Source organism: Sitophilus oryzae, unplaced genomic scaffold (assembly GCF_002938485.1).
Source record: "Sitophilus oryzae breed Bouriz unplaced genomic scaffold, Soryzae_2.0 scaffold_1603_pilon_pilon, whole genome shotgun sequence".
NCBI classification, from domain to species: domain Eukaryota; kingdom Metazoa; phylum Arthropoda; class Insecta; order Coleoptera; family Curculionidae; genus Sitophilus; species Sitophilus oryzae.
In genome coordinates this window covers 120,777-131,047 of record NW_022146285.1, presented here as the reverse complement: position 1 = coordinate 131,047, position 10,271 = coordinate 120,777, and positions in this window count along the sequence as shown.

Genomic DNA, 10,271 nt, shown 5'->3' with positions numbered 1-10,271 from the left:
GATTTATGTCCTACCCGCCCCACACGATCTATAAGCCTTTAGAGACCTTCAGCGGTATCAGCCAACAGAAACCCGGTCAATCATAATAATTCCAAATTGTTTATTATTTCTCCGTTTATTACCAGTCCATCCTCTGTGCCATCCAGTGCCTCTCTAAATAAATGTTCCGAGTACACATTAATAGGCAGACGGACAATATTTACAGCCTGTCGCACTCCAACCCTTTTTCCGTACACTAAAACTCTTTCTGCAACTCTTCTCGATTTTCGAAACCACGGCCTTTGGTTGACGATAAGTTTTTTGTCTTTGTCTATTTATCTTCTGTATCTCTATCGCTGTCCTCTATTCTGCTCTCCCCTGTAAAATTGAGATGAGTTTGTCATGCCGGATTCTATAAAAAGCCTTTTTTCCGGAACTTCCGATTATGCACACCTGCGCATCTATGCCTACATTACGTCGCGTGCCTCTGTTGTATAGGCACCTCACCTGTAAAAACAGAGCCTTCTTTCTTTCGGTTGCCCAACAGACCCTTAGAACCGATTACTGAGCTCGTTTTACCTAACAGTTTTCATCCGAGACTTCCCTATAATAACATTGTCAGTGGATTAAATATTAAGAGGTTTTCCTCCGATTCAACGTGGCTCATCAGACTGTATATTTACCGTGTGAATCAGACATTTGATCCGTATTGCCTTCTTTTTGAGGAAACCCGTAGTTATGAAATTGTTGAGAGCAGGCCAGTCGCTTTTTGGACCAACCAGTATAAATTTTGTTGAATAGTCAGTCAGTTGTCAGTAGTTGAACTTGTTCCGAGTCCAGCAGTTTAAGAACATCTCCGTGTATCTGATCCGGTCCGGAAGTCTTGTTGTTTTTCAGACGTTTGATAGCTGCTTTCACTTCTTCCTGTGTAATGGTGGGCCATATATTGCCAGTTCCTGCAGTTATGTTGTCGCTATTTTCGTTTCCGAAGAGCTCTTCCATGTACTGAGAGTTTTTTTATCTCCATCTTGAGAGTTTTTTTTATCTGTTTCTGTAATGATGCCATTGTCCGTGTCTAGGATTACTCCTCCACCCCCCCTCCCCCCCATATCCTCCGGTTGCTGCCTCTATTTTTTTATGTAGGTTGAAGCTGTCATGTTTTGCTTGTAACATTTCGATTTCAACACATCTTTCCTGAAGCCATCGTTCCTTAGCCACCTGGATTGCTTTCAAGACTTGTCTATGCGTTTCCTTGTATTTTTGATTATTTTTGTTTGGGTGTTGCATCCTTTCCTCCATAAGTCTCAGGATATTATCAGTCATCCATTCTTTTCTCTGCACTGTCTTATCGGGCCTCAGTTCCCTCTCCGTTATGGAAGTTATCGATGCTCTTATTTTGTTCCACAGCTCTTCTATTTCTGTTTCACGATTGCTCTCCTCGGAGATAATTCTCAGTTCGTTATTTATTGTATCCTTATTTCGTTGTAGTATATTTTCTTGTTGGAGTTTTCGTACGTCAAGTCGCTTCAAGGGCCTTTTTTGACTATTTTCTTTAATCGGAGTCTTATTCGAGCCAGTAGCAAGTTATGGTCTGTTGGTATGTCTGCGCCTGGATAGGTTTTACAGGACCTGACTGAGTTGCGGTATTTTCTATTTATCATCACAAAATCAATTTGTTTTCTCACGATTCTGTGGTTGCAGTCAGCCGGAGATTTCCAAGTATATAGTCTTCTGGGGGGTAGTTTGAAGAAGGTATTCTTCAAACTAAATTGTAAATTCTGTTTGTTGGTAAAATTCTATTAAGCGTTCTCCCCTCTCATTTCTTACTTCCAATCCGTAATTTCCCACTACGTACTCGACTATTCCTTGTCCAATCTTGGCATTCATGTCACTCAAAATTATGTTGATTTCCTCTTTTGTTGTGTTTTTGAGGGCAATTCCCAGTTATTCGTAGAATTTTTCTATTTCTTGTTCACTGCTTTCTGACGTCGGTGCATAGACCTGTATGACATTTAGGTCTAATGGTTTCGCTCTGATTTTGATTAGCGCAACTCTACTCGAAACTGAAATGAATCCCTTTACTGCTTTATTGGTTTGATTGCTGATGATTATTGCTACCCCTTTCTGTTTCTGGCAGTAGTGTCTCCAGAGAAATATATGTGGTGTTCATCAATAAGCCTAGTTGCCCTAGTTTGGCCATCTTGTCTCACTGCAGCCTAGAATGTCAATTTGGAGCCGTTTCATTTCCTTCACTATATTTACCGCTTTCTCGGCTTGGTACATGCTTTGCACGTTCCACGTGCCAGTTCTTTCCTCTTTGTTTATCTTGAAGATATCGTTAATAGACCGGGGGATTCTTAGCACCCTTTCCCCACCTAAGGGGTGCCCGGGACTGAGGGCCATAGTTTTATTTTCTGTTTCCATTGTGATATCTTGGGGAATACGAGTAATTCAGGTAGTTTCTTGTTGCTTTCCCGACTGTATAGAATTCAGCCGCCCCTAACATGGAGAACAGACGCTGTTCACCATATCTGGCTATTCTCATTCAGTTTCGCCCGCAGGTGGATGCTGTTACCAGGGTGTGGCACGTGGAGACATGAATGAGAACTGGGTGCCCTGCGAGGACCAGTCATCGCCGGCTACACACCGAATATATCGTTGCGTGCCACCGCCCTTGATGACAGGTACCACCTCTATAGCGCAACCCCTACACCCCCAGAGTGCTATGGCTGTTTTAAAAACACTAATTTTTAATCGAGGAGAAATATTGAACTACATTTTTGCACTCATAATTAGTGAGCAGAAATTTACTCACTGGTCTTGCCTAGCTTTCACTCACACGGTTATACACAGTGGTCAATCTACAGTGTTTTTGTAGATTAAATTTAATTTCATTTTTAGATACCGGTAACGTGATTTAGTAGTGTATTTTATCAATAGTAGTGTAATACACCAAATCAAAATGATTCAGCCTATCTAGATTTTTAACATCTAAATTCTGTGTATTAGAATTACTGCGTCACAGCAACCACTAAACTATAATAGATATTTACGATACAAGTGAGTTAACAGCATTATTAAGATATGCGTGTACACCATGCGCGTGTGTCTGCACTGGTGTACACTGGTGTATACACTGGTTGCGAGTTGTTGAGGGCTGAGCCGTTTAATCTTTTTCTTCTTAACTATATACATATCGTTGCTTTCGGGCGGCTGGCCAATTACCTTAATACCATTGTTCAAATAACACCATGCATGGCAATGCCAATATGACAGTAAATAATATTGCTGTCACTAGTTTAAAAAATGAGCGATTCGGAAAGTATTCCCTCTGACATTGAAGAAGAGGCATTCAGAGCCATTTCTGGATTGCTTCCAGCAAGATCGAAAAAGAAGTATGAATATACATTCTCTAAGTATGAAAAAAGTACACAACTTTGGAAATGAAAAGGAACTCATAACATATTTTTCCAATTTATCCGCTACTTAATATAAGCCTTCGTCTCTTTGGACTGTCTATTCAATTATACGTACTATGATATCTATTATAATGAATGTATATGCTTCATCTGGCATTTACTTGAAAGATTGTTCAAACTGTATCATTAACATTTATAATAAATAAGTTTTCACGTTTTTAAAATTATTATCAATAGAATAGTTCATTTGTATTTAGTAGGTATTTAGTGCAAAATAAATGTTTTACAAAACATTTTTTTTTCTCTTTGGTAGTCATCTAAACAAGGAGTGCGGTAATGAAAATGCGTGAGTTAAGAAGCTCTTAACTCACTTAAAATGCGTGAGTTAAGAGCTTCTTAACTCACTGACGGTAGATAAGAAATTATTACTTATTCTGTAAGGAATACACCTATACATATAATTTATAAAAAAAGCCTTAGGAATATATTAACAGCCACATCCATCTGCCTGATGAAAATTATCTTTCGGTATAATATATAATCTACATTTCAATGTGTATGAAGTAGCTATAAGTAAATGTCTTTCAGCACTAATAACCTAGAAGAAACAGAACAACACTAGCCATCTGTTTGAAGACAATTATGTTGGGTAACGAGGTAATTTGGGTAACGGTATACTGATTCTTTTCATTTTGGACTAATTACTTGTTAAAATCTGGAAAATTTTAATATTTTTATAATTAATATTATTTTTACTAATCCGCTTCTTGCACGCACCGGGTACAATATAATTAATTATAAAAAAACTAAACGTTCTCTATCATAATTAATAATAATTATAAACATATTTGGTATATATTATAAGTTTTGGGTTATTTACAGTAACATATACATAGAGGACCAACACCTACTTAAAAAATAAAATAGAAATACGGCGAGGTAAAGCCATAGACGTCATTTTCTTGGCTCTTACTCTTCTTTATTTTTTAATAGCCAGTTTGCCTTATGAAGGTTGTGATTTAGTTAGATAATGAATAAAAATTTTATTTTTAAATCGTGTAGTTCTGAAAAAAAAATATTTTTTTTTGTGATAGATTTGTGTGTCTGGAAACGTTCAATCATTTTTGAATCTTTCTATAATTAGTATTAATTTTAAACAAATTTTGGGTCAGTTTTTAGTAAGGAACGTCTAGAGATTTACCTCGGCAAAATTATCATTGGTTTTTATTCTCCTAGCCATATTTGACGCCGTTTTTATTTTGATCAGAAGCAATAACAGTATAAAAATATAAAAAAAAATTTTTAACTGGTATAGTTTAAGTTAATAACTAATTATTCAGCCTTATTTATATTATTCTTACACTAATTATTTAAATTTAATGAAGAAGAATGTTTAGGAAAGTGCTAAAAATAAGTTAGGTGAAAATTCTTAAAGGAAAATCAGAATTAGAATCAACTTGATCGAAAAGGAGACATTGTTAAATTGATCGAATCGTTCAACCCGAATTGAACCCTCAGGCATGAAAACTCGCCTTTTAATTATAGCCAATTTTGAGTCAATTAACACTTTTAATTGGCTGCTTAAATAAAATTAAGCTTTTATTTAGTAACAGCTTCAATTTCAAGAGATGGGAAATTCCTGTTTCGGTTGTTGATCTTTTTAGATTTAGCGCTTTACTTTGTATTTGTTCTTAATTAGAAATTGATTGATTGTTGGGCTCTTTTACATGAAGCCACTTGTGTCCGCCACCTGTATTCATATTAGGCCAGTCAAATTTGAAAAATCGGTAAAAAAAATCCCACAGTTTTGGGAATGGTTTTAAATAATTTCTCTAGACTTGGGCTGATATTTGTCAAAAGTTCCCGAAGATAAACGATGAGCTCGAGGAGTGGGGAGGAGTTAAATATCAATTTTAACTACCAAAAAATACTCTATATATAAAAATAAAGCTGACAAAATTCTCTACAAAACCAGTTCAATACATTTTTTTTCATAGATTTAGCCTTTTAAGAGTTACAGGGTTGACAAAATTAACACTATTTCGCATATTGAATTTTCGCATTTAAAATCCAATTAAAGTTTAAATTTAACCTTTCATATTAATGATGGTAATATTAAGGAGTCCTTATGTTATCTTGCAGTAGATTTTTCTAATGTTAAAGTAGCACGAAGCATTTGAGAATTTGAGGCATTAACATTTGAGATCCGGTTCCTTGAGGTTGTATATTGCGATGATATTCAACATGATTTCTTCCTGTAGGTCCCAATTAACGTAAGTGTAATATTTACGCATCTGCACTACCTAATTCATTTCGCCAATATAGTATCAGTCTTCCCTCGCAGAATTTCAAAGAATCTTAAAAGCGCATATGAAAGAGTGATTTCTGAATCTTCACTTCTTCTTCTTCTTCTAATGCAGATCCATTAATGGATGTTTGCGATAACATTTTCCATTGCTTTTCTGTTCCGGGCGGTGTGTATTAACGACTGAACATCGAGTAGCCCTGTCCACTGTCTAATATTCCTCAGCCAATACATTTTCTTCCTTCCGATACCCCTCCGGCCTTCGATCTTGCCTTCGATCAACAAATGCAAGAATTGATATTTGAGGTTTCGCATTATGTGCCCCAGGTATGCGGTGTTTTTCTTTTTAATCAATTCAAATAATTCACGCTCCTTGTTAACGCGTCTGAGAACTTCCTCATTTGTCAATCCAGCCGTCCAAGGTATCTTCTGGATTCTGCGATATAGCCACATCTCAAAAGCCTCCAATTTGTTGATGGTAGCTGCTTTCAATGCCCAACCTTCCATACCATAAAGGAGCACCGACCACATATAACACTTTACGAATCTTAATCTAAGGCTAAGGTCAAAATCAGAACAGACAAGTACTTTTCGAAACCTCAGGAATGCCTGCCGAGCTTGTTCGATGCGACTTTTAATTTCCTTGTCTGATGTCCAATCTTCGGAGAGCCAGATGCCCAAGTCTTCTTAAAGTGCCTTCTCCATTCAGTGAAGATCGGCAACAACCATGGCAAAATCCTCTCTATTTTTCGCTCTTCTCAAAGTATGTGAGTCCAGGCCTGTCCAATCTCTGATGTTCTTCAGCCAGGAGCATTGCCGTCGTCCGGGTCCGCGCTTTCCCTCAATTTTACCCTCGATGATGAGCTGAAGGAATTCATACTTGCTATGTCTCATGATATGGCCCAAATAGGCTGCTTTCCTCTTTTTTATTATGTCGAGGAGTTCTCGGTCCTTGTTCATTTGGTTTAGAACTCGTTCATTCGAGACACGGTCAGTCCATGGTATTCTCAGCATTCTGCGATATACCCACATCTCAAATGCTTCCAACTTATTCATTGCGCTTACTTTGAGTGTCCACGACTCAACCCCGTAGAGAAGTGTGGAAAGTACGTAGCACTTGACGAAGTTGTCTTTTATATGGATGTTGAGACGTTTATCGCACAGTAGGTTCCGCAATTTTAGGAAGTTTGATCTAGCCATCTCAATTCGAGCTCTGATCTCAATGTCTGGGTTTAGGTCTTCACTAATCCAACTGCCCAAATATCTAAACTTTGAGACTCTTGCTATTGGTGTCCCACCTACGACTACCTCCGTTGCCTGTCTTGCATCTCTATTTATCACCATGACTTTTGTTTTGTTTGTATTTATCCTGAGACCCATTGAGTCGCCCACCGAGGACAGTCTATCAAGAAGTCTTTGCAGGCCCTCAGTGGTGTCTGCAATAACGACGGTATCATCAGCATATCTCATGTTGTTAATCAGCCTGCCATTCACTTTTATGCCGTCTTCTGATCCCTCAAGCGCATTTCGAAATATTAGTTCGGAGTACATATTGAAGAGCATAGGGCTCAATACGCATCCTTGCCTAACTCCACGCTTGATAGGTATTGCTGTTGTTTCAGTGTCCTGTAGTTTTACTGTCGCTACTTGTTGTTCGTATAGCTTTTGGATAATTTTCAGGTCTTGGGTATCCAGGCCTCTTCTTTCAAGGATGCTCAGCAATTCCCTGTGGTTGACGCAGTCGAATGCCTTCGTGTAGTCTATGAAGCATAGGTGTACCTCCTTTCGTTGATCTCTGCACTTCTGCAAAAGCACCGATAGCGCAAACAGGGCTTCTCTCGTCCCCAGTCCCTCGCGAAATCCCATTTGCTGTTCACTTATGTCTAGCTCACATTTTCTTCGGATTCGATTATGCAGAACCTTTAAAAACAGCTTTAGGACTTGACTCATCAGACTTATTAAACGAAACTCATCACATCTTTTTGCACCAGTTTTTTTAGGAATAGGTATAAATGTCGACCTTAGCCAGTCCTGCGGTATGTTTCCGGTATTGTATACAGAATTGAAGATGTTTACCAATAACTTTAAATTGTCTCCGTTTATTAGTTTTATCAATTCTGGGTAGATGTTGTCCGGTCCAGCTGCTTTCCCAAGTGCTTAAATTAATCTACTCTTTCTATGGGCCTTGAGTTAAATGTTAGGATGGAGTTTATAAACACATATATGTTTCTGGATACAATCATAAATTTGGTTTTCTTGATGTTGATGTTTAAACCCATTGCTTTGCTCTGTTCTCTTACCTTGTTGACCAGTTGTTGTAGGTCGTGTATATTGTCTGCAATTAAGACCGTATCGTCGGCATAGCGGATATTATTGTTATTTAATTAAATCTTCACAACCTACAATAATTGAATTTCAAATTTTATTTTTAATTTTCTAGAATGTCGTATAATATATTATGAAATTTAATGTACAAAAAATGTATGTTATTAAAGATATGGTGCTTTAATTTTCATTTAAGACTTTTGAATTGAACAATTTTATAAAGGTATTTCTTATTTCCGACACAAAAATTAATTCAGAAACATAATAATTCACTATTATTTTATAAATGTATTATTATTTATTTTGTTTCTTTAATATATTATGTACAGGGTGGGTCAAATTCGACGCTTTTAAATGGAAACACCCTTTTCTATAGGAGATAGACGAAAACCAATATCGGTGTCTGAGCTCAATTTTTATCAAAAACATGATGGTGAAAACCGCATATCGATATCTGTTACCGTTTCGGAGTTACGGGGTGTTTTTCGAAAATATGCACTTTTAACAAATCGCTGTAACTTTTTTGCTATGGAAAATTTTGTATTTTTATGAAAACATTTCCAAAGCACTTTTTTACGTAGAATTTAATGGTTTAAGTATAATTTTTTTAAAATTAATAATTTAAGAGTTATCAACAGAAAATTTGATTTTTTATATGGGACGCCCTGTATATTTTTAATATATCGAAAAGAATTTAAAATTACCTTTCCAAAAATATAACACAGTTGATATTTTGCTCGATTCCTCTTCGAGATATAGAGTATATAAAAATTCGCCCGCTTTAAATAGTAGTAGGCTTTGAACGGCACCGGCTGTAATGCAAAAAAATCTAGCTTGGAGCATCAATTAAAACGAAAATAATATTTGCTATGAGAGATTCAGAATTTTCTAACTATTTAAAATATATTTAACCAACATCAACACATTTAAACTATATCTAATCTAATAACAATAAAACTAAATAGCAAACCAAGACATGAGATTTTGCTACAGGTGTTCGACATATCGACCGTCTTCTGTTATGGACAGACGGGGAAGTTTTTGAACATTTCTCGTGGAATTCATTAACTCAGTGGGGGTGAAAGATGCCCTCTCATAACTGCTAAGTATTTCTAATTCTTGTCTAGATTATGGGGAAGAATAAGGAACATTTATTTTTCCGCAAATATATCCATAGGATTAGATCCATGGGCACTAAGTCAGGCGGCCTCGACGGCCAACGGCTGGAATCTTGGTTAGCTATTCAATTATTGTTGAAATTGGATGCAAAAATTTCAGCACAGCGCTCAGAGGCGGTGCGTCGTCTTGCTGGAAAAATATGTTTTCAAGTTCCATTAAGGGCATATCATCAATAAGGGGTCCAAAGCCTACTAGTTAAAAGTGGCAAACTTTTAAAAATTCTGTATTTCGAAGGGAATTATAACAAAATATCAAGTGTGCTATATTTTTGGAAAGGTAATTTTAAATTCTTTTCAGTTAATTAAAAATAGATAGGGTGTCCCAAATAAAAAATCAATTTTTCTGTTGATAATTTTTAAATTATTAATTTTAAAAAAATTATACTTAAACCATTAAATTCTACGTAAAAAGGTGCTTTGGAAATGTTTTCATAGAAATACAAAATTTTCCATAGCAAAAAAGTTACAGCGATTTGTTAAAAATGCACATTTTTGAAAAACACCCCGTAACTCCGAAACGGTAACAGACATTGATGTACGGTTTTCACCATCGTGTTTTTGATGAAAATTGAGCTCCAAACACCGATATTAGTTTTCGTCTATCTCCTATAGAAAAGGGTGTTTCCATTTAGAAGCGTCGAATTTGATCCACCCTGTACATAATGTCGGTTTTGATTCTTTTAATAACACAAAAATATGAAGCAAAATAAATGAACAGAAAACATTATCCATGTTAACAAATGATTTGCGCAGTCAAGGTGTGATTTATGTGAACGCATCACGTTTAAAATTTATAAAATCACAGTATATACTAAAAGTTATACTTAATACTTAAAAAATCATGGGATATCCTACTTCTTCAATGCTATTTGAAAACGTGCAATGAAAAGAAATGTGTATAACACATGTGTAGTATCTAAACTTATGAAGGGCATAGTTCGGAAACCGTAAGTCCGGGAACAAAAATGTATATAATCATTTTTATAGAGAATTTTGTTAGCTTTATTTTTATATGAAAAAGAAAGAAATAGTGAGGGAAATGTATAAAAAAGAAGAAAAAAGATT